This window comes from Euprymna scolopes, chromosome 19, assembly GCF_053919585.1.
Source record: "Euprymna scolopes isolate OS-2025 chromosome 19, ASM5391958v1, whole genome shotgun sequence".
Taxonomy (NCBI): Eukaryota; Metazoa; Mollusca; class Cephalopoda; order Sepiida; family Sepiolidae; genus Euprymna; species Euprymna scolopes.
Genome location: NC_136500.1, coordinates 112,599,022 through 112,622,202, shown reverse-complemented (window position 1 = coordinate 112,622,202; position 23,181 = coordinate 112,599,022). Strand labels below are relative to the sequence as shown.

General features: G+C 34.1%; 1 protein-coding gene and 1 pseudogene across 17 annotated transcripts in view; one reads left to right on the top strand and one right to left on the bottom strand.

Annotated features, from left to right (window-relative positions):
- LOC145239882 (oxygen-dependent coproporphyrinogen-III oxidase-like) overlaps positions 1-23,181 on the top strand; it is a 985,985-nt gene that overhangs the window by 848,430 nt on the left and 114,374 nt on the right. The gene's annotated exons all lie outside the window — the stretch shown is intronic.
- LOC145240564 (U2 spliceosomal RNA) lies at positions 14,255-14,368 on the bottom strand (annotated as a pseudogene).

Genomic DNA, 23,181 nt, shown 5'->3' with positions numbered 1-23,181 from the left:
TGGGGTGGTCGAATTTGTTTGGGAGTTATCTGAAATACAGGTCAGATGTTATGAGTTTCTTTGGACATGAAAAACAAGATAGTGGATATTAATTCAAGTGACCATTAATTGTTGTTAAAAACGCGGTTATCTAAAAGATAGCTGATTTACTTTTTTTTACTTATACAAAATAACATTATGCAAATGAAGAATCTGATAGAGAGGATGTCAATGGGCTAATCGACCACATGCTCACATACCCAGTTGCAGAGCACCATGGTGTGGCCATGACACAGGCCATGCTAATTGACGCGATGGTGGATGCGTTACAAGATGAGGTGGCCAATATCGAGGTTGTAAAGAATTGCCCACACACCTTAGAGGGCGTATGTAAATAGCAAGGAACCATGCTAAGGGAGAAACCATCCTACTCATTTGACCCCAATTGTACCAAATCCCACCCCCTGGGTGAACCTGTAGAGAAAAGGAGATTGGTCAATCAGATGAATCTCAGGGAGGTCTATTGTTACCGGCACTAATGTCCATCTTGACAGAATATCATGGGAGAACCTTGAAACAGAAGAAAATAAGTTTCTCTGCTTATCTTAGGTGTTGATAGAGATCACTCAGATGAGGACGTTGATAGACACTAAAATGTCACTTTCCCTCTTAGACTCTAAGATATATCAGGCATTGTCTGGGAGGAAAAAAGGCTGTATTCATCAGATTTGGTGGCCAGTCAGACCAATGGTAGAAAAGTGCGAGTGGCTAGGATGTGATGGTATGGTTGCTCTTGCAAGTAGCTAGAGTAAAGAGGAAATTTCCCTTTTATGTAGCGGATGAGCTGTGTAATGGGATGATACTGAGGGAAGATTGGCTCCGAGCAGAGGGAGCTGAGTTGAGCTTTACATTTCTAATCCTCTTACACTAACAGTAAGGGGAGTAGAAATTCCCCTGGGGGGAGGCACAGAGTGTGAATCTCTTCCCATGACAGCTGAAAGGGATGTGAAGCTTCCCCCAGACGGCTGTGTCCTGTGAGAGCAAGATGGATAGCGCAAAAGGACCAATGAGGAGACTTTTCCAGATGACCCGAGGAGGGAATGACCCTAAGTGAATCGGTGACCAACACGTCAGGTAAAATGATGAAAATAAAGAAAGGAGAAGAGTTAGGTCATGCCAGACAGTTAAGACTGGTTGATCAGGTCCGAATAAAATAGGACTGAGTTAGGCTGGAACCAACCACAAAGTCAGTGAATGAGACGAATGAATGGGAAGAAGAATATGAAATTTCCCTAGCTCTACGATCGAGAATTGTGAGACATCCCTCAACCAGTCATGTAAAATAGAGATTAGTATTCGAACAATGTCCCCAAGGTGGACTGTGGTGCAGTTGCTGGCTTCTATGCATGCATGGAGCGCCCCAATGTGTGCATGGTGTTAGCGAAATATGATACGGACTGTCCTCTCAGATATTGCTAGGAAATAGAGAACTAAACGAGGATAAATAGAGATTTAAGCATTTCAGAACTGAATATTGAATCTTGTTTTATGAAAGGAGAAAATAATAAATTAGTCGAGGATAACTTGGAGTATTTAAACTGCTAATTAGAATGTAATTTCTAACATCGTTTTGGTCCCAATATGATACTGTTGTGATACCAAGGCTCTATAAAATAGCATTTTATAGAAGGAATTAGTGGATTACTCAAGAGTGATTTTAAAGCATTTAAACCGTTTAATAGAACATTTCTGACATGAAAATCTTATGGAAAAAGATGAAATAATTACTTGAGAGTAGTTTTTAACTATTTAAACTTTCAAATCGAAAGTCATTTGGGCGGAGAATTTTATAGAAAAAAATGAAATAATGCTTTACATGCGAGTAGTATTGAAGCATTTACACTGTTGAGTGGAAAGTCATAAAGAAACCGACGGTATTGATGTCTTTCTGATTTTGTAACAGAGAAAAATTGTTGCCAAAATAATTTAAATAACTTCAGTATTTAAAATGCTGGATAGAATGTCATTTGGCCTGAGAATTTTTATAGAAAAGAACGAAATAAATTACCTGGAAAATAGTGTTGAAGCATTTAAACTGTCAAGTAGAAAGTCATAAGGAAACCGACGGTACTGATAGTATCCTGATATTTTGTGAAAGAGAGAAAAAGTCTGTTGGCAAGATAATTTTAAAGATAGATAGTTATGAAAACAGAAAGTATGTAAGGATAGAGAGAGCTATATAATGTACACCGATCCTTAGAGGAAAAGAAACCGATGGTACTGATGTTGTTCTGATTTTATAATGCATATAAAGATATTGCATTAAGTTTTAGATATTCTTGTAATCAAGCACTCCACTTGCATTGTAGCTATTAATGTTGATGTGTTCAGCACATCGTTTGGATTCGAAACCGAGGGTACCGATGGTAATTTGAATTTTTGTATAGCAGATAAATGGACTGCCATAGAGTTAGTTAGATGTGGAAATGTGACTTGGGTGTGCCACATTTGGTTGGGGTCATTGCAGTCACCAGAATACCACATTTACTCCATTTTTATTTTGTTAATTTCAAACGTCCATATGAAGGTTAAGTAATATTTTTTAAAGATAATAATTTGCAAACATGCCTCGGAAGTTAGTAATCAAATGTACGAATTACACAGAAATACAGTGTTGAAAAAAAAAGAGCAGCGAAGTAATAATCACAAGATCCAGGTGATTGATCTCCTTAGTGATAGATCTGCAGCCATACAGATTATTGGTGCAGCGGTTTAGAGGGGGGGGGGGTATCACAATTAATGAGAATCAAAGCTCAGGTGATCTAGAAGTTTGCGTAGCATCAAGAATATGTACGACTGTTAGCCTCCTTAGCAGGGAAAACAGATTTAATGGAGGAACAATGGAGATATATGAGATCCTACTCTTCAGTAGGATCTCATATCTCTCCATTGTTCCTATTGAGATAAAGTCACTGCAGACGAGGCAGAAGAGATCAGCATTACCAATAGTGGGAAATCGCTTAGTATGATTTGGGAGTGTGTCCGAGAGTGATAAGTTAATTAGGAGGAAATTGGAGGCGGTAGAGAAGGATCAGAAAGTACTGTTGTATGTGGCAAGGGCAAGTGTGCTAAACTAAATAGTACCAAGGTAGAACCTTGAAACAAATATAGCTTAAGGGTATTATTTTCCCAAGTGCAGATATTTAAAGAAGAAGTGACTAATATAACTGACATCATAAGGGCAGAACTGTAAGAACTAGACGATTTTCTACAGATGTACTTTCAATTATTGGTCATAACAAGCAGGGTATACCAGATGGGACAGTCGCTGATGTTACGCTTAGAGCATGTAGGTGCGCAGTTGGATACGTTGTTATTGGGACACCTGCCACCCAGTATAAAAGTCCCGGGAAGGTTTAAAGAAGTGTTGCTGAAGATACAAATGGTGCTAACGCATAATTTGAGATTGTCCGAGGACCCCATTGAACAGTTGTAAAAGTATGACTGTGCGTTGGGGTGAGTCATGTTGTTGGAGGGAAAAAGAGTTGTTGTTTTAGTGTCCATTTCGTTATTGGACCATGATAGTGCGTTTTGAAATATATCAGGTAGTCGATCTACTCCTACCATGCTAGTGAGTTGATCAAAAACTGGGGACAGTGGCCAGATATAAATGAGAGACAGAATTTGTGGCCCTAAACATGTCCAGAATAAAGTTTATGTTGTGAACAAATGAAGAAGTAGATGCGAAGCTGATTCTTTGGGGACATGTGGATCAATGAGTCCCACTTATATGAAAAGCATTTATGGTCTGTGTGTTTTGGAAAAAAAGACAAAGAAGGAATAATGGAAAATTGTCATGCACAAGTGTTAACCAACATATTGCCTTCACAGTGGCTGTGTTCGATGAGATTTGGACAGTAACCATCCAAGAAGAAATTGAGTTACCAATAGTCTGTGAGGGTAAGGCTACCAAAACAATAACAGTTACACCCCGTTGTCCATTATAAGACTACCCATGGGATGCGCAGCCTTTGGGGCATTGATTTCCTTGTAACCATATTATCAAGCAGAGGAAAAACTTAAAACTAAAGATTCCTTTTTAAAATTCATTAGGACTAATATAAGTTAATGGTCAGAACTATGGGAACCTACAGTGTAGGACTTTACTAATATTACCTCACAGTAAACGCCTAAATTGTTGAAGCTGGTGGAGAAAATCAGCTTCAAACAATTAATATCTCAACTCAGTCTTGTAGACAGGGAGAACCTAAGAGGGAGTAAGGAATACAAGGTTTGTACAATAGATTGGCCAAGAGATCGGTGTTACCAATAATGAGAAAACGCTGTGTTATTTGGAACAGTGTCCGAGAGTGATATTAAGGTAATTAGGAGGAAATTGAAAGCGGTAGAGAAGGACAAGCTTTTAATCATAATATCATTGGTAATGATCATTGGTATGGATAAGATGTAGAAAAAGGTTGGGTCAACCTAAAACACCAACAATTATTTAGAGAACTTTATTACTGTATTTTCATTTATTTTCTAATGCTCATTTATTTCATATACTTTTTCTTTTGTGTGTGTGTGGGGGGGGACTGAACAGCAAGACTTTTATAGGTGTCAATTACAAAATAAATGATAAAAAGAATGATAGGGGCATATTTTAGGCACTTCAAAAGATTTTTAAAATGCATTGTTCAAAAAATCTACTTAACAGCAGGAACTTTTGTTGCCCATTAAAATTAGTACTATACAAAATAAATTTAACCAAAAAGGCACAGGTTGAAGAGTGTTTGATTGAAGATCTAAAAGTCCTGGTTTCAGTCTGGGATTTCAGCTGTTTTCCATTTTATTTTTTTTTTATTGGAAATCTATTATTTACTATTAGTATATTATTTACATAAAATATGCAATAAAAATTAAATTTAATTTCTCTTCTGCTTATATTTACGTTTCTTTACAAAAAAAAATCATACATTTTGCAATTGTTTCTTTGAAAATATGTTAACTCAATGGAAGTATTAACAACAAACCATATTTTTGTGGAGAGGTAAAATAGATTTTTATTTTTGTATCCTTGCACCAAACACACAAAGACTTTAAGTAAGTTAAGAAGACAATATATTTTTGTTTAATTGGTAGCCATGTGATAGAGCAGTTGCCTTTAGTTCCAATAGTTTGTCATCTTTAAGGGTTCAAACCTCATACTAAACAATTGTTTGTTTTTTATTTATTTATTTATTTATTTTTTTTTTTTTTTGCTTTATCAAAAATTCTTAATATCTTTTTCTATATTGGTCCACCGACTTGGTCGGATTTGAGCCTTAAAATTCATCCTCACCCGTTTGTCCATTCGTTCCCAAAATTTTCAATAAATACTCATTACATTTTTCTAAAATTTTGCATGAAGTTTGAAAGTTACACCTACCCAAGGGAGGAAATGTAACATTCTCGGATTTTTGATAACACTTCTGGTTGAATCACAAGGGGGTTAAAAGGGCTCAAAATGGCCAAAAATAGTACTTTGGGGGACATAGAATCTTTTCCGACCATTAGATTTTGCTTAAAATTACCCAAAAGCAAGATCATATCATCTGAAAACGTAATATTTGACTTTAGGAAAATTCTGGAGCTTCAGCGTATTCTAGGAATTAAAAACACACCTTTTGAGGCTAATTTTTATTTTTCTCCTAAAATTCAAGGCATCAGTTGGGGGACCATAAAGTTTTTGGCTTGCTATCTGTATAATAGTATTCATGAAGTTTTTGGCTTGTTATCTGTATAATAGTATTCTTCCTCACTTCGTTTGTGCATATGTTATCACCTTCTACACTCGTTTTGAAGAATTACGAAATGGAAAAATAAAATTATTTGATGTCGATTATCAAAAATTTAGATTTTACCTTTTAGATATTAAAAGAAAGGAGTTTTGTTACCTTTGTGATATCATTGGAGCACAAGGAGGAGTAGGTGCCGGTATGATTGCATGATATAGGAGAGAATGAAGTCAGTTCAGGAAATTTTTGTCATTACTAACCAGCAGAGTGTTACCACTGTCGATCAAGGGAAGAGCCTATCAGGTATGTGTATGCAGTGTAATGATGTATGAAAGTGAAACCTAGCCAGTGAGGGTTGAGGACATGCATTGCATGGAGAGAAATAATGAGAATGAGTTGAGTGTTAAAGAGAGGTTTAGATCTAACTAGCCCGGGTGTTTGGAGGTGTGCATTGAGCAAAAAAAAATGTGGTAGTAGGAAGGCAGGCAGGCTCAAACCCGTACCGTGAAGGAGGAAAAGAATATGACGTCTTTGCCGTTGTGTCCATCTCCAAACAAGGAGTGGCGAAGATTTAAATTAAGGCTAGTTAACCGAAAAGAGGGGATGACTTTCGAAAATATCGGCATACATACATACATTTAACCCGACAGGTAAGATTATAGATGGTTAGCGAAAAAGATTAAATTTTGATAGTATAGGGATATGTTTACAGAACGGGTGACTTTGGTGTTATGTCCATGTTTAAAAAATCAATGAAAGTTCTTTGCTGAACAAGAGGTTTAGTTGGCAGGAAGTGGCATGTAGGGAGTTGAGAGAAAAAAAAAAGATCTGGGCAGAGATAAGTTAGTTTGAAAAACAGTTTCTAAAAACCATCCAACACAGGCCAGCATGTAAAAATGGACATTAAACTGAATATGATGATGATGATGATTAACAAAGATTCATTTGCATTACTTCCAAACATATTCATGAGTATTTACAAAATTAGACATAAAAACGTTTGTTAGTCCCCCGACAAAAGAAGGGTGGACTTGTAAATTCACCCTTGTCTGTTCATCTGTCCGCACTTTTCTCAATAACTACGCCTTGGAATTTTTTTGAATTTTGCACAAACATTAAACAAGTAAAAAATAGAACAAATTTTCCCAGAGAACTCCGGTTGCCCCCCTAGGGGTGCCTTTCGGGTTAAAATGGCTAAAGTTAACACTTTTGTGCTTATTAAAAAAAATTGATGCAAAGTTGTAACTAATTGATTTCTATATAATTTTGTTTGTCTATACTTTATGATAACTCTTGAGTGTGCCTCAGGGGTTCTCTTAGGGCTAATAAAACACTCTATTTTTGGGAGTATTTTGCCATATTTGTCCAAAATTTTCTGTGTATGTCTATTTAGTAGTTTTGCATGGTGCTGAACTCAAATTGAAATATGTTAAGGGCTTGGGGACTTTGGAAGCTAAATGGGGGATAGGGGGGTGATGGACTTAGTCCTTTTATATTTTTGCATGGTGAAAAACTCAAATTTATATATGTTTCACCAGGATTTGACGTCCCCTGGGGACTTTTGGGGCTAAAAGCGGGAGGCGGGGGGGCGGAAATGACTATTTTTTATACCTCGTTCACTGTGCACTCATGATTCACTTGTTTTTTTTTGTCATGTGAGAACATGACAAAAAAAAAAACAAGACAATGAAAAGAGACACTCTGGATGGGACAGATTCTTCAGGTCTTAGATAAATTTTTTAGATGAATTTAAAAATAAACATATATATATATATATGTTACATTCACGCATGTGATTTCCTAATTTACATAAATTTAGATATGTTGCTTCCCCTTTGCATATATATTCCAGGAATAATTGACCTATCTAGTCACATGACTATAACCAACCAATCCACTATCTATTCTTATGTTATGGGGATATGTAAAACTAAGATCAAACCTTTTATTTATCAAAGCATTTTGCATTTAACCTCAAAAAGTCGTCAATGTACACAAATGAAGAAGGCCAAAGAGCACATCGGCTGAAATCTGTGTGCTTATAAAGTTGAGGATCTAATGGAAGAGCCAAAAAGTGAATTGAACTGGTTTTGCCGCCAAACATGTTTCTATTCATTATTAGGAGAGTAGAAAATGGACCTTGGGTTTACTCTCGGCAGTTTTACTTATTTTGTTTTTTAGTCCTCACATTCCATGAGGGATATTTCGAACAGTAAGACAACAGATTATTTATTGCTTTAAAAATGATTAAATTGCTACGAGTTTAAATAGATAAATAAATAAGACATATATGTTTTATTTATTTAAAGAATATTTAGCTGACAATGATTAGTATTTGTTTTCTTCTTCTTATTTTCTCTTAATATTATTGACTCCCATAGACCTTTTTAAAGTCAAAAGTAATATTATCGACAATAAATAATGGCATTTTCACTGGATGCACCTAGTAAATATAAATACTAATGTTGTTGTGAACAGTATGGAAAAAGGAAAAAGAATATAAATACACAACTTTAGTACTTTCTCTTTTGAGTAATTTTTTTTTCTTTTCTCAATGGCTGATTTGCTGTTGTCATGGACACAAAATGACCAACGAAAGCGACAAACTTGTCATCTCTCGTTTGATTATTTTCCACACCTGTGAAATGCATTTCCTTGTCTGTGCCACACCTTGTCACGCTTGCATTCATGTACCTATCCCAACCCCAACCCTAAACCATTTCCACTACCACTGCAGCCCATGACTGTCTTCTAACTAATTGTTCCATATCAACAATAGTGCATAATTGTATGCAAGACATTCTTTTTTTTTTTTTACTTTCCATTTTCAATTACATACTATTTCTCTGATAAAAATGCTGTTTGTATACAAACATGCAAATACATTACACACACATATATATATATATATATATATATATATATAGATAGATACAGATATTTTATGATGTATACTCAATTTAGAATCATTTAATAGATTTTGTTCAAAATTGGAATAAATATTCTAGACATAAGTTTTAGGATCATTTATTTTAGTTTTTGTAAAGGGACATAGAAGTGGTGGAAACCCCATTCTATTCATGAAATTTATTTTAGCTGTCTCAGGGACCAGTATACTCCTAATTCTCTCTATTTTGATATATATATATGTATATATTTATATATATATATATATATATATATATATATATATATATATATATATATATATATATCTCTCACCTGTCTGTTTAAATGTATGTCTGTCTGTCTAAAACTTTTGACAAAGGCAACAGATTTTCACGAGATTGGTACTGTTTTGAAGTTTGACCCTTCGGATGACAAATATTGAAAAATTGGCTAAAAACATTAATTCCTTCACCCTCAACTGGGCACTTTTCTACAAGGAAGGGTCGCCTTTTTCACCGATATTTTCGAATGTCATCCCCTCTTTTTGATTGACTAGCCTTAATTTAAGCCTTTGCCACTTCTGTTTTGGCGATGGGCGTAATGGCAAAGAGGTCACGTTTTTTTCCTCCTTCACGGTACGGATTCGAGCCTGCCTACTATCACTTTCTTTTGTTTTTTGCTCAACACACATCTCCAAAACACCCGGGCAATGTCGGGCACCCAATCTCAAATCACCACGCTCTGTTACTTAGAGTTTATTTCTTTGTTTGGTGAGGAGCCTCGACACAGCGCCAAATTCCCTTGCAATCAGATAGGAAGTCGGAAAAGCAATGAAAAACAACTTCATGTCTTCTCACAGGGTTGGGTACCGTTTAGAGGTCGCTGTTTGCATCCAAAAAGTTTGGTAAGAGGTTTTGAACTTTGGTTTCAGATCTTCGTCATTTTGCAAACTTCTAGATGGATTGGCACCTTTGTGTTGGGTTCAGTGAATGGATCACCCAACTAGGAATTTCAAGAGAAAATAGGTTGCTGAATCTGACTGACATATCCTTGTAGAGTTCCGCTAAACAAGCGCAGTACACAACAATATCATCATCCTTCACTCCTGTTTTCTTCTCCAAGTCAGACAAACAAGGAAACTGACAGAATTTGCAGCATTCAAGGGTTCTGCTGCAGAGTTGTGATTTTGAGAGGAATGTTGAGATGGTGGACTTGGTTTTGATTCATGAAGTCTCATCACCTCGCGGCTGCAAATTCACTTCATTTCAGTGAAGTAAGCAATATCTGTCTTATTCGATTTCAGTTTGTCATAAAACTCATGATTGGATTTTTTTCAAAAATCCAGAATACTGTTAAACAGTATATAAAACGTTTTTAAACAGTTACCTTTCGACAACCACATAACTCCTGTATGAAGAAGCAAGCATTAAAAATCTTCATCATTTTCGGTACAGTCACTGTGATTTTGTTAATCACAGTCGATAAGGATTCATGTAGATTCACACTCAAGTTCTTTACCACTAAGTGTTGTCAGTGGATTATACAGTGAACTGTAAGGGCTTCCAGAACATCTGCTTTCAAATATCTTAGAACTCCATGGTGGCGATCAATCATAGATAGCGGCACCATCTATAGCACATGAAATGATGTTTGTGAGTGGGATGCTTTTTTTTTCTGAAAATAGTCCACCATAGCTCGATACACTGATTCTCTTTTGGTATCTTTTTCCAGGAGACGTGCAAACAATAATTCTTGACACAGTGACTCCCACTTGATGAAGTGTACATATGCGAGAAGTATCGATTCGTTTCCCAAAAGAGTGGATTCGTCCAATCGCAAACTGAACTCAGTTGCCATCAACATCTTACTGAGGGTTTCCTTCTTTGCCAGCTTTTTCTATCAGCACAGAAATATTGTAAGAAGCCTTCGGACCGTCATCTGAATTTCTCCATGAGAAAATAAACATATTCATTGTTTTTCATCACAAAAATTGATCTCCAAAAGATTGAAAGAACGCCAGTGTTTTACTAGATTTATCGGGATGAATCTTCTGGAAATGTTTGAGGAGTATAGACTACTTCATTAGAAAAGTTTTTCTCACAAACCAAGCACATGGGTTGTTGTGGATTGGTCTGTGATTGTATAAAACTATACTCCAAGTACTCCACAGATGCTCATGGGTTGCCATGGTTATTTCTGGAGAAAAAAATGCAAACTATTTTTAGAGGCAAAAAATGAAGTAATGATTAGAAACTATGATTGGGATCAGGCAAAAATTATATGAAACATGCGTATATATTTTTAAAAACATAGTTTTATGGAAAGGTGTGAAAGGCTCAATAAATTATGCGTGAAACATCTTAATATAGATTGGAGAGCTTAAAACTAATATAGACAAGTAAGTCAAATTGAGTGTGCCAAAAGATGGTTTACATAATTTGGCGAAATATTATTACTCAAAAGCTATTTTTTTAAATTATTTTATTTATTTGCGGATAATTATCCTCATCTTTTATGGTTGCTTTCACAACGTCAGGTGGTTAACCACAACAGGATAGAAATTCTGACTCTTAACTGCATCTTCAATAATTACTGCCTTCCGTAGTTGTTGTCTCATCACATTTTGGTCAACTAATCCTCTGGCCGGCTTTGGGTAGGTTTGAAATCTTCAGACACCTGGAACTGTAGAGATTCAACGTCTCTATCCGCTGCGCCAAAGGCTCTGAAGGGCAATCAGGGTTGAATTTTTTTCGTCTTATAAATTCAAGTTTTTTGTTATCTGATCTTCCATTATCGGGTCCATACTGAATGGTAAATTATTTAATTATTGGAATTCTTTGAAATGAGTAATTTGTATATTTTTATTTTATTTGCAGACTATTATCCTCATCTTTATAGTTGTTTTCACAACGTTTCGGCCAACTATTATTCTGCCCTTCGTCAGATGGTTAACCATGACGGTATAGGAATACTGAATCTCTTAACTTTATCTTCAGTAATTACTGCCTTCCATAGTTGTTGTCGCCTCACCAAGTTTTGGCCAACTAATCTTCTGGCCGGCTTTGAGTAGGATTGAAACTACTACTGTAGAGATTCCGTCCATTCAAGATTTCACCACACTCCTCAGCATCTTCTGACATTTTGTTTATCTTTTGTCAAGTGTCGGATTTTGCTGCCCCCTCTCACACACACACACACCTAGATATAATGTGTGCGTTGGAGCAAAATTTGACACTTGACAAAAAGTAAACAAAATACCAACAGTGGCTTCAAGCACTATGGCGTGGACGTCCTACCGGCCACACACACACACATGGTGTTATTTAGTTCAGTTGAACTATCAAAGATGTCATGTGTTTCAATACCCATGCCACCCCATCTATCACAAAGCCGTATATAATTAATCCTGACCGTATAGACAGGTAATATTGATATATTTCAATCAATTATGAATGTCTGTTTCCTGTCACTTTTTATCTGCGACTCAACGTTTCATCGTTTTCTATTTCATCCTATTTATGTCACCTCCTCTTTCTCTCTTTCTATCTTCCTCGTTTTGTGTGTATATGCGTGCGTGTGTTTGTCTTGAGCCGGGTTAAATGGCCGATTATGAGTGCATTAAATTTGCCATCATTTAATAAGCTCATGAAGCCGGGTGTAAGGGGCTGCACTTTTAGCCTTTTTGTATCTTAAATATCATTAGTTTAAGCGCCACGTTTCAACCTTAGAGATTGATTGGGATTATCTCTAAGTCGAATTAAATGACTTTCCCTCTCAAAAACGGCAAATAAAAGGAAGAAAATCTCTTTGATTCCTGAAGAAAACAAAACCATTTCAAAGAGAAACGGAGGGTGCAGAGGGAGAAGAGTCGGCACCCATCTACTTCAGAGACATTCCATCCGCTTAAAGTGTTCAGAAAAAAAAAATTAATAGGGTCTCTTTTAACAGTAACGACATAGCATATAACAAAAAGAAAGCATTACTGTACTTGTGTGTTAATCTAGCTCAATTCAGTGATGATCCATTTTTGTCAAAATTGTGTTATAAATTACATTAACTGCTTTCAAATTTTCAGACATCTTTTTAAAGATTTTGGAATTCCCTCTCTGTTTCCTGCTTGCCTGACTGTACTGACATGCAGAATTTTAAATATAATGGAAACAAACATCTCGCTACTCAGCTCCTCATAATTTCCGTTTAGACATGATTCTGAATAGTAGCTCCTTATATTCAAGTGACAATACATCTTGTTTAGGGTAAACGTGACTTTAAACAAGTGAAGCATGCATGGTCCCCCATGAGTGCACAGTGAACGAGGCATAAAAAAATGACTAAGTTCAGCATTTGCACCTTCCCATTTAGCCCCAAAAGTCCCCAGGGGACATCAAATCCTGGTGAAAATGAACAAACGGTGCAGTTTTAGGCCTTAACATATATAAATTTAAGTTCTGCATTATGCAAAAAAAAATTACTAAGTCCATCATTCCTCCCCCCCCCCCCATTTAACCTCAAAAGTCCCCAAGGCCTTAACATATTTCAATTTGAGTTCAGCACCATGCAAAACTGCTAAATAGACATACACAGGAAATTTTGGACAAATATGGTAAAATAGTCCCAAAAATGGAGTGTTTTTATTAGCCCTAAAAGAGACCATGAAGCAGACCCAAGAGTTATTGCAAAGTATAGACAAACAAAATTATATAGAAATCAGTTAGTTACAACTTTTCAGAAAGTTTTATAAAAATCCTAGGTATCAATTTTTTTTAATAAACACAAAAATGTAAATTTTAGCCATTGTAACCCGAAACCCACCCCTAGGGGGGGCAAACAGGGTTTTCCCAGAAAATCCGTTCTGTTATTTTTTTACTCATGTCATATTTAATGTTTGTGCAAAATTTCAAAATATTCCAAGGTATAATTATTGAGAAAAATATACATGAAATAATGTAATGTCTAAATAGTAAACTGTTCCAGCCCTTTCCAGGACTGACTTCATATCCCCCACCCCACTGTTTAAAATATACTTGAAATAAAATAATGTTTAAATCATAAACTATTTCATCAGCTTTTCGAAATTAATACATAAAAACATAAACACGGTTAGAGATTGGGCAACCATTGCTTCAACATGAATTTCTCAGTGTAGTATCAGTCTCAGCATTCCAGTGACTTAACCCCCCCCCCTTTTGTATTGGTTAATGAAGGAGAAATCCTTTATTACTGATACACATTTTATTTTTGTTACTGACCAGAGTGCCTCTTTTGGGGACCTGGTTCCACCCCCCCCCCCCCAATTTTTAACCGACCTCATGTCCAACTCTGCCCTTGTGGGGAGGCAAGTGAACAAAAAAAAAAAAAATAATCAGAAGGGACATTTTTCAGGGCATCTTATAATTAATCAGAAGAGACATTTCCAGTGCATTTTATAATTAATCAAAAGGGACATTTCTAGGGCATTTTGTAATTAAATCAGAAATTACTTTTCCCAGTTACTTTTGTAGTATTAAATAAAACGTTGTTACATTAAATATAGTAGCTATTTACAATGCCTCCCGACGGGATAGATTTAGACACCAGGGTCGTTTTTTAACGTGGAGAAAAGGAAAAAAAAAAATTGTCTTAGTCGTAAAAATTTCTCCTTCACTGAGAGAGAAGAAATTGAAATGTAGCGTCTGAAGAACAGATACTACACTTTGATCTTGACCAAAAGGCCAAGAAGAACAAATCATTTTTATTAGCTTTGCCTCAACAGCGACACCAAATTTTTCTTTTTTTTTTAAATTAAACGACCCGGATGTAAGCGTAACACACAAAAGAACACACACGCTATCGTATTTATAGATGATATATAATATATACAGTAATATATAGTAATAATAATAATAATTAGTAATATATAGTAATAATAATTAGTAATAGATAGTGATAATAATTAGTAATAGATAGTGATATTTACACCTAGAAATAAAATAGCTTTTGAGGCTCCCACAATTCATAGTAGAACTGTTCGTACAGACTTGTGGCACAGTGGTTTACAGTACTGGAAAAAATCAATTGTAAAAGTGATTTTCTCCTGAAAGTTGAAAGTACAATTCTCAGTGTGGGCAACCAAAAAATACAACTGCGAATTACTATCCATTCAAGGAGCAAGAGCATGCTACCCTTGCGAACTAAATAAAGAGTTCCGTTCAAAATTATGTTCAAATTCCCAAGATCGACAGGATATTCTTGAAGAAAGTCTGAGGTTACACCAACCGAATCGTGAAAATGACACTTAAGATGAGAACAGTAGTCTGGAGAATTCAAATAATACAAACTGCCTTGGGATATTTGACACAATGGCAATGCTGGGTATAGCTACAAGTAAAATTACTATTTTTTTTTTTTTTTTAATAAATAGTGAAAATGTCATTAAAATTTTGGGGGGGGTCTACCTATTCATAAATCATAGAGTTTGGAAGCAGTGGCACTGATTGTTTTCAATAATGAATGAGTCATTTAATTGCACAATCAAGATTTTTTTTTTATACTTGTCTATAAAGTAATGAAACTGTTCAGATTAAAGTGTAGTACCTGTGTCTATATTTGACCCGGCTTTTATTTTTCTGACACATCACAAATATTGAGTAACTGATACAGTGTTACTGCAATAAGTTTGAATTTTTTTGCTGACACAAGCTCAAAATTCTACTTTGATGTTTTTATCTTGTTGACGTTCACAATCTAACTTCTCGTATTTTGGATACAGCACTACGGCTGTCGTTTTTATCTTCAGCATGCTGCTTGCTTTTCAACAACAATTTTATAAAACACAACCCTGATAAAGTCACCTGACCTATGCATGAGATCCTGTGTAGTCCATAAGGTTACAAGCAGAGCCGAGATATTTTGGTCACCAAAGAAGAAATGAAATGAAACATTGAAAGGAGATGATTCTAATTAACAGCCAGGAGTCCAAGACAAACCATAGAAACAAACAAAAAAAAAAATGTTTTAATTGCATTTTTGTCTTCCTTAGAATTTTTTTAAATATTTTATTTCCTGTCAGCAAGTTATCTACGTCACGTGATCGTAAAGTGAAATATTTTTGAAAGTCAAAATTGGCTTTTTGTCAGCTTCATAGACACATTTTCATAATGTAATTACCTAGAAATATCAATACAAACGATGAAAAGAAACACTTTCTATTGCTCTGCTTATTCTTATCTTAACGACAACACTGCTATTCGTTTAGCATTACAGCTACACTTCTATTATATATTCTGTTTCTTATGGGTTTGTATGTGGCTATGTATCACATATATCTCTATCTGTACTTATATGTAAACGGCACTTTATCTGTGTGTCTGAGTTTGTTCCCTATGAACTCCAAAATGATAAATCGATAATCCAAACAAAAAAAAAATGATTAAAGATGTAACAGTCCGATTTTAACCAAAGTAAACACTCTTATACAGCCTAACATCACAAGTGAACTTGAAAAGTTTCATCACTGCACAAGCAGAAGGGCTCCGCATATAAAATCAACATTTTTTCTTTAATAAGACAGGGGCGCATTTGAAATGAATGTTTCTGTTTAGCGCACAATTGAACCATGATACTTGATTTTTGCATTTGAAATTTTAATTCAAGCCATTATATAAAAATTGTATAAAATAAACAATAGGTTCTCTATAGTGCAATGTGGACTAAGTCACTGTGAGGAGGCATATGAAGTTTGCTTCTGGTATGCCATGGTGGGTCTCCGACTAGAGCAGACAATCAATCGATTTAATTGAAAATAGGTGATTTCACCAATTTTGATGACAATAAAAGTATTTGAAAGTGTGGACCATTCATTGATCCTCATTCAATCCTAGGCAACGTCGAGTCTCCCTGCTGGTAATAATTATATATAATTTTTTTCCTAACTTTTACAAATAGGAAATATCGCATTAATCTCTCTCTCTCTCTCTCTCTCTCTCTCTCTCTCTATATATATATATATATATATATATATATATATATATATAATCTACTATTATATAAAAAGATCTTTGCTTGTGTGTGTATGTGAATTCATTCCATATCAACTCGGAAACAGCTGGGCTATTTTTTCTTTTTAATTTTACATGTAGGGATTTGATGCATCTGGGAGTGTTCTTGTTAGTGACCGAACAACACCAGGTTGCCTGGTTGATTATCATTCTTAGAAAAATGATTACATTTTGGAAAATATTTATTTACAGCTTGGAATGTTTAGTCATGAATTTAAACAGAAATAAACGTATTTTATCTTATGTGAACGACACGTCATTTGGTCTGCTTTACTGATGTGATAGTTAGCAGAGATCAAACTAATGAGCTGTTGAGAAACACGTTAGCGAACACACATGCGGACGACCCTGTCAGAAGCGGACAAGGGAATGAATAAAGATATAGAAAGAGACTCGGCGTACCAAACTCCAAGAAGGGAATCTGTTGTGGCGGAACTAACCTATGTTACCTACTAATAGACTATTTCAATCTCGATAAATACCGGAGGACTAAGCTGTAAGGTGTCAGTCGATATTAGGTGGACCTACCTAGGTCGTTCGTCGACTACGACCAACAACCCACCTTTTGTATGCACTACATTTTGTTACTTTATTTTTGGCGTTTTGTTTTCTTTCTTAACAGAATCCATAATACTCATATAAAATATAACTCTTTTAGGAGTTTAGACAAATAATAAGGACTAGCAGGACCCGTGGAAATTCCACGGTAGTTAAAATCTTTTAAAACACATCAGTAAGAAATTCCTTATAAACATGAACGTATGGAAGCAAGTAGAACAAACAAAGAACTTTAGTTTAAACTTTTATTGACGGTCAATGCGACCGTAACTGATGCTGTTTATATTGTCAGGAAGTACTGGTGATGATTGAGGCAGTGACAGCTGCTTGGAGTGAGAATAGTGGTCAGTCAGCAGGTTCTTGGGAGTCAGATTGTGAATTTAAAAAAACTGTGTGACATTGCTGACATCGATTTTGTGCAAATTCTGATGACCCCCAAGTTATTTAATATTTCAGGACATTTTGGATTACATGTGTAAGTAATGAATAGGTCACAGAAAACTGCCATTGCATCTTGATAAAGCTGTTGTAGATTCCTAGGACTTCCTGTAAAAGTAGATGGTAGAATAACTGGTACACCAGAATAACCATCTTCATTCCTTGCTAAATGATCCATTAAGCCAGAATATTGAGCAGCTCTTAGTTGACTTTGATGGCTTTTAATGAAGTTAAATAAGCAACCGTCAACTTTTACATATGCGATAGACTTTTCTATTCACTTTGAATTTTATTCAATGAAGATTTGGAAATTCACAAATATTTTTTAAGTCGAATTATCGATATAGATTTCAATTAATGCATCACAACTTCCTGATAATATAAATAGAACACTTTGAATTTTCTATACAAAAGTTTTTTCCATAAAAACATTGTAATCTGTTATAATATTCAGATTCTTGTGTATTACATGCATAGAAAATGAAGTGTTTCTGTAAATCTTACGAAGTACAGTTAAATTTTGATTTTTCGATAATCAAAATGATGTGAAGTAGGTTGTACCTATCAAATTTATGTCAATGTTATATAGTTAAGTAAACTGGCTAATTGGCTATAAAGTAAGTTATTCCGAACTTTGATCTAACATTTTAATTTAAAAAAAAAAAAGCTTAACATTTTCTTGTATCTTTTTTTTTATATTAAGAAAAATGTAAGCATCATGCTGAAATAATAAAATGCCATTCTTAATAAGGGGAGAGGGTTTGACTATTCTAAATCTTCACCTAAATAACGATTTAACGAAAAAAATGTTTAAAATGTTCTTGTATCTTTTTTATAATTTTTGTTAAATAAGAAAAATCAATAAACTTTGATAGCACTATTGTAAGAATCATACTGAAAGCCATTCTTAATATGGCGAGGGGTGTTAACTATTCTGAAACTTCACCTAACAATGTAAAAAAAAAATAAGGGAAAAATATATGTATGAACAATAAATATTTCTTCAGTTAAATAAAATATACTGTAAATCTTTAAATAAGGAATAAATATTTATTTAAACCATAATTATTGAAACAAAGTATTTTACTGCATAAAAAAAACGGTTATGGGGAGAAGGGTTAACTATTTTGAACCTTCACCTAAATAGGGATTTAATGAAAAAAAATTTAATGGTCTTGTATCTTTTTTTATAATTTGTTTTAAAATTAAAAAAAAAAAACTTTGATACCGCTATTGTAAGAATCATGCTGAAAGCCATTCTTAATATGGGGAGGGGGGTTAACTATTCTGAAACTTCACCTAACAATGTAATAAAAATAATGGAAAAATTCTTCAGTTAAATAAAATATACTGAAAATCTTTAAATAGGAAATAAATATTTCTTTAAATAAATTAAATCGTAAGTAATGAAACACTGTTTTTTCATATTAAAAAAAAAAAAATGTTGTGTCCATTTTTTATAGTATTTAAATATGTATGCCTTGTGGGTGGGCATTAGAAGATGATGACTGCCTGTAAAAGAAGCAAAATAAAACGAACAAAACATAAGTAATAGTTATGTAAACAACGTGAAGCTGTAAAATGTTACAAAATTACTCGATTCGGCATTAAATAACACGAAAAAGGATTGATATGCCGTAAAACAAAAACAAAACAGAACAAGACGTAAAATATGTTTTGACTCTGTGTTACTCAGTGTATTTGCGAATGGTGACTTTGGTGATTTATTTAATAAAGTCATTCTTGACTTTTGTAACATTTATTTGTAAACATATTTTTTGTTATGTAAGGCTCACTCAAAAGTAAATTAAAAAAAAGATAAAGTGGCACAGTAAAAAAAAAAACGAACTCGTAACGTTAAATGTAAAAAATATATTTATTACTGAATAAAATAGAATAAGCGTTCCGTATTACACTACAATAATAAACAGAAGACATCGTTAAAAATGTAAGTAAAATACTATACTATTTAAACTGTGGAACGATACCTTCTATGCATAATTGTCTTTAAAATAATCCGAAACCATAAATAGACAGTTATTTATCTTTTTTTTTTTTTTTGTTCAGGAACTTTTGGGAAAAAGGGTTTAATGATTTTTAACTGATAAAGATTGAACAATAAAGAGAGATAATTCACATTAATTAATGTTTGCGATGATGATGACGCATTTCATTAATTAATGTTTGCGATGATGATGACGTGACACCGTACGGACAAGCATATTAATATATAGATTCTTCTGATCTGAAACAAGCAGACATATTGTTGTTTGATTGTAAGAAAATTTATCTGTAAAATTCAGTTACTATTTTATTAATACAGCCATGGTCAAAATTATGGAGCACCAATGAAAAATCTAAATTATTATTCAAATTTAAAAGGTTAAGAATAGTAGAGTAAACATTAATATTTGCTATGTCCTTTATAACAGCTTTTATTCGTTTTTGCATTTTATTGGTTAAGTTGTTGCAGGTGGTAAAATCTATTTTCTTTCACTGTTCATGAAGTTTGGCCTCCCATTTCTTTTTTTGATGAACATTGGTGCATTCTCACTTTTTTCCCTAGATGGAACCACAAACTTTCAATGGAATTTAGGTCTAGAGATTGAGGGTGAGGAGTCACTTCATGATTGTAATTTTTTTTTCTCAAACCAGCCCATTGAAACTTTTGACATATCACATGGAGCATTGTCTTGTTGTAAGATTACATCACTTGGAATGTTATCAAATATTGTAGTCAAAGGTAAACCTTGCATGTTGGTATGAATTGTGGAGTTCATTCTCTCCTCACAGGTGTACAACATTCCGTGAAGAAGCCATGCAGCACCAAACCATTATGCTTCCTCTTCCAAATTTCACAGTTGGAACCACACAATCAGGATGAAATATCTCTCTCCTTCCCTACAATGAAAATAAACCGCTCCAGTGATGCCAAAAATCTCATTAAAAAAAAAAAAAAAGAATTTAATACAATTTTTGAATAAATGTTATGGATGTGTATTCACATCAAAATTTCAATCGTTCCTTCCAAAGTTTAGGAAATAGAAGCTGTTAACTTACTGCAAAGTTACTTTCGTCAGACCAAACAATTTTGGCTCAATCATCAGGTGTCCAATTTTCATGTTTTTTTGCAAATTCCAGTCGTTTTTTCTTGTTGGCCTGAGACAAATATGGCTTCTTCCTTGCTTTACATCCTTTTAATTCCATTTCTAATAACCTTCTTCTCACTGTTTGAGCTGTTATGTTTTTGTTTGCATCTTTCATAAGTTCAGCAGTAAGCTCTGAAGAACTTTTCTTCCTATCTGCAAGGGATACTCTTTTCAAAGATCTGTATTCTCTCGCGGTTGTAGACTTTTTACGGTCTTGTCCATTTCTGTTTTTGAAAGACTTTGTTTCCTTGTACCTTTTAATCGTTGTTTGAACTCCCTTCCTTGAACATTCCATCTTTTCTAGAAACTTTTACCTGAGAATATTTCACTAGATAAAGCAACAATTTGTGCCCTTTTAATCCCTGAAAGTTGCTTCTTTGGTGGCATTTTCAATTAAATATACTATCATAACACTGGTAGGAATCAAATATTACCTGAAAAATAAGAAACAACTTTTAGTATGACAATGAATAATTTAGAATATTATAATCAGCTAAAACTCTTGAAAGAGGGTTTAGAGAAAATAAATACTCCAATCTATTTTTCATTTGGCTCCAGTTTCTGTATAATTCTTAACCTTTAAATATATAGGTTTAAACCATTATATCAGTTTTTTATAGGTGCTTCATAATTTTGGCTATTAAAAAATATATGTGCATGTGTTTTATACTTATTATAAATAAGTATAATAATACTATTAAAACCATACTCTTATGAACTACTAAAAACTACATCTGGTTAAATCCAGATAACACGGATAAACCAGTCATCTCTTAGTTTCGTAAATATTATATTTCTTAGAACATACAATTGGTTGATGGATTTAATTAAAGATTTAATCATAATAAATAAGAAATTATATCTTTATAATTTGTGTAAACTCACTTCCAACAAAATTCGAAACGTTAGAATGCAGAGCTACCCCCTTTTCTCCTAACAAAACACCTGATGAATGTTGTTCAAATAACACTCAATATGAAAACAATCTAAATCATTGAAACATTTATATCTCATCTCAAAATTTAAAACTATCTATATGTTATTTTGCATATAAAATTATACAGGAATGAAGCTGCATTAAAAAACACGTGAAGCATGCATGGTCCCCCGTGAGTGCACAGTGAACGAGGCATAAAAAAAAATGACTAAGTTCAGCATTTCCCCCCTCACACACACACACACACACACACACACACACACACACACACACACACACACACAAATATTTAGGCCCAAAAGTCTCCAGGAGACGTTAAATCCTGGTGAAAATGAACAAATGGCGCAGTTTTAGACCTTAACATATGTAAATTTGAGTTCTGCACCATGTAAAAAACGAAATGACTAAGTCCATCATTTGTCCACCCCCTCACCCCCACCATTTAGCCCCAAAAGTCCTCAAGGCCTTAACATATTTAAATTTGAGTTCAATACCATGCAAAACTGCTAAATAGATATACACAGAAAATTTTGGACAAATATGGTAAAATAATCCCCAAAACGGAGCGTTTTTTATTAGCTCTAAAAAAGCCCTGGGGCACACCCAATAGCTATCGCGAAGTATAGACAAACAAAATTATATAGAAATCAGTTAGTTCCCACTTTTCAGAAAGTTTTATAAAAATCCTAGGCATCAATTTTTTTTAATAAGCACAAAAATATCAATTTTAGCCATTTCAACCCGAAAGGTGGGGGGGGGGGCTGCCAGAGTTTTCCCAGAAAATCCGTCCTGTTATTTTTTTTACTTATAACATATTTAATGTTTGTGCAAAATTTTTAAAAATTCCACAGCTTAGTTATTGAGAAAAGTGCAGACAGATGGGAAAGGGTGAATTTACAGGTCCGGCCTCCTTTTGTTTGGGGACCAAAAAAAACTTTGATATGAGATAAGCTAATAAATAAAATTAAAAAAAAACAGTATAAGAGACCATGTAAGTGATTTTAACCGGAAGTTTGATCAATATCAATAAGGCCTGCAGACAACATTAGTGCAAACTTGATATATATTATACTTATCACGAGCAGATGGCGTGCAGGTGACTGAGACACTTCTTTAAAAATAATAATAAAGAAAATATAAATAATTCTTTCCTTGTGAATTCAGTTTTAAATAAATTTAAAAAGATATTTTTCCTTCTGTCTGTTGTTTTGCTTTTCCTTAAAATTGCAGATACTTTTATTTATTTATTTTTGTTTTTTACACAGGCATCACCACATTATCAAGGCCAAGAGGCCACTCGAGGATAAGGGTTAAAGAGTGTACAGTAGAAATTGGACAATATAGTAATCAATTCGGTAAATTTGTTAGCTTATATGGAATGGCTCATCAAGAACTTGTTTACGTTAGAACCTAGAATC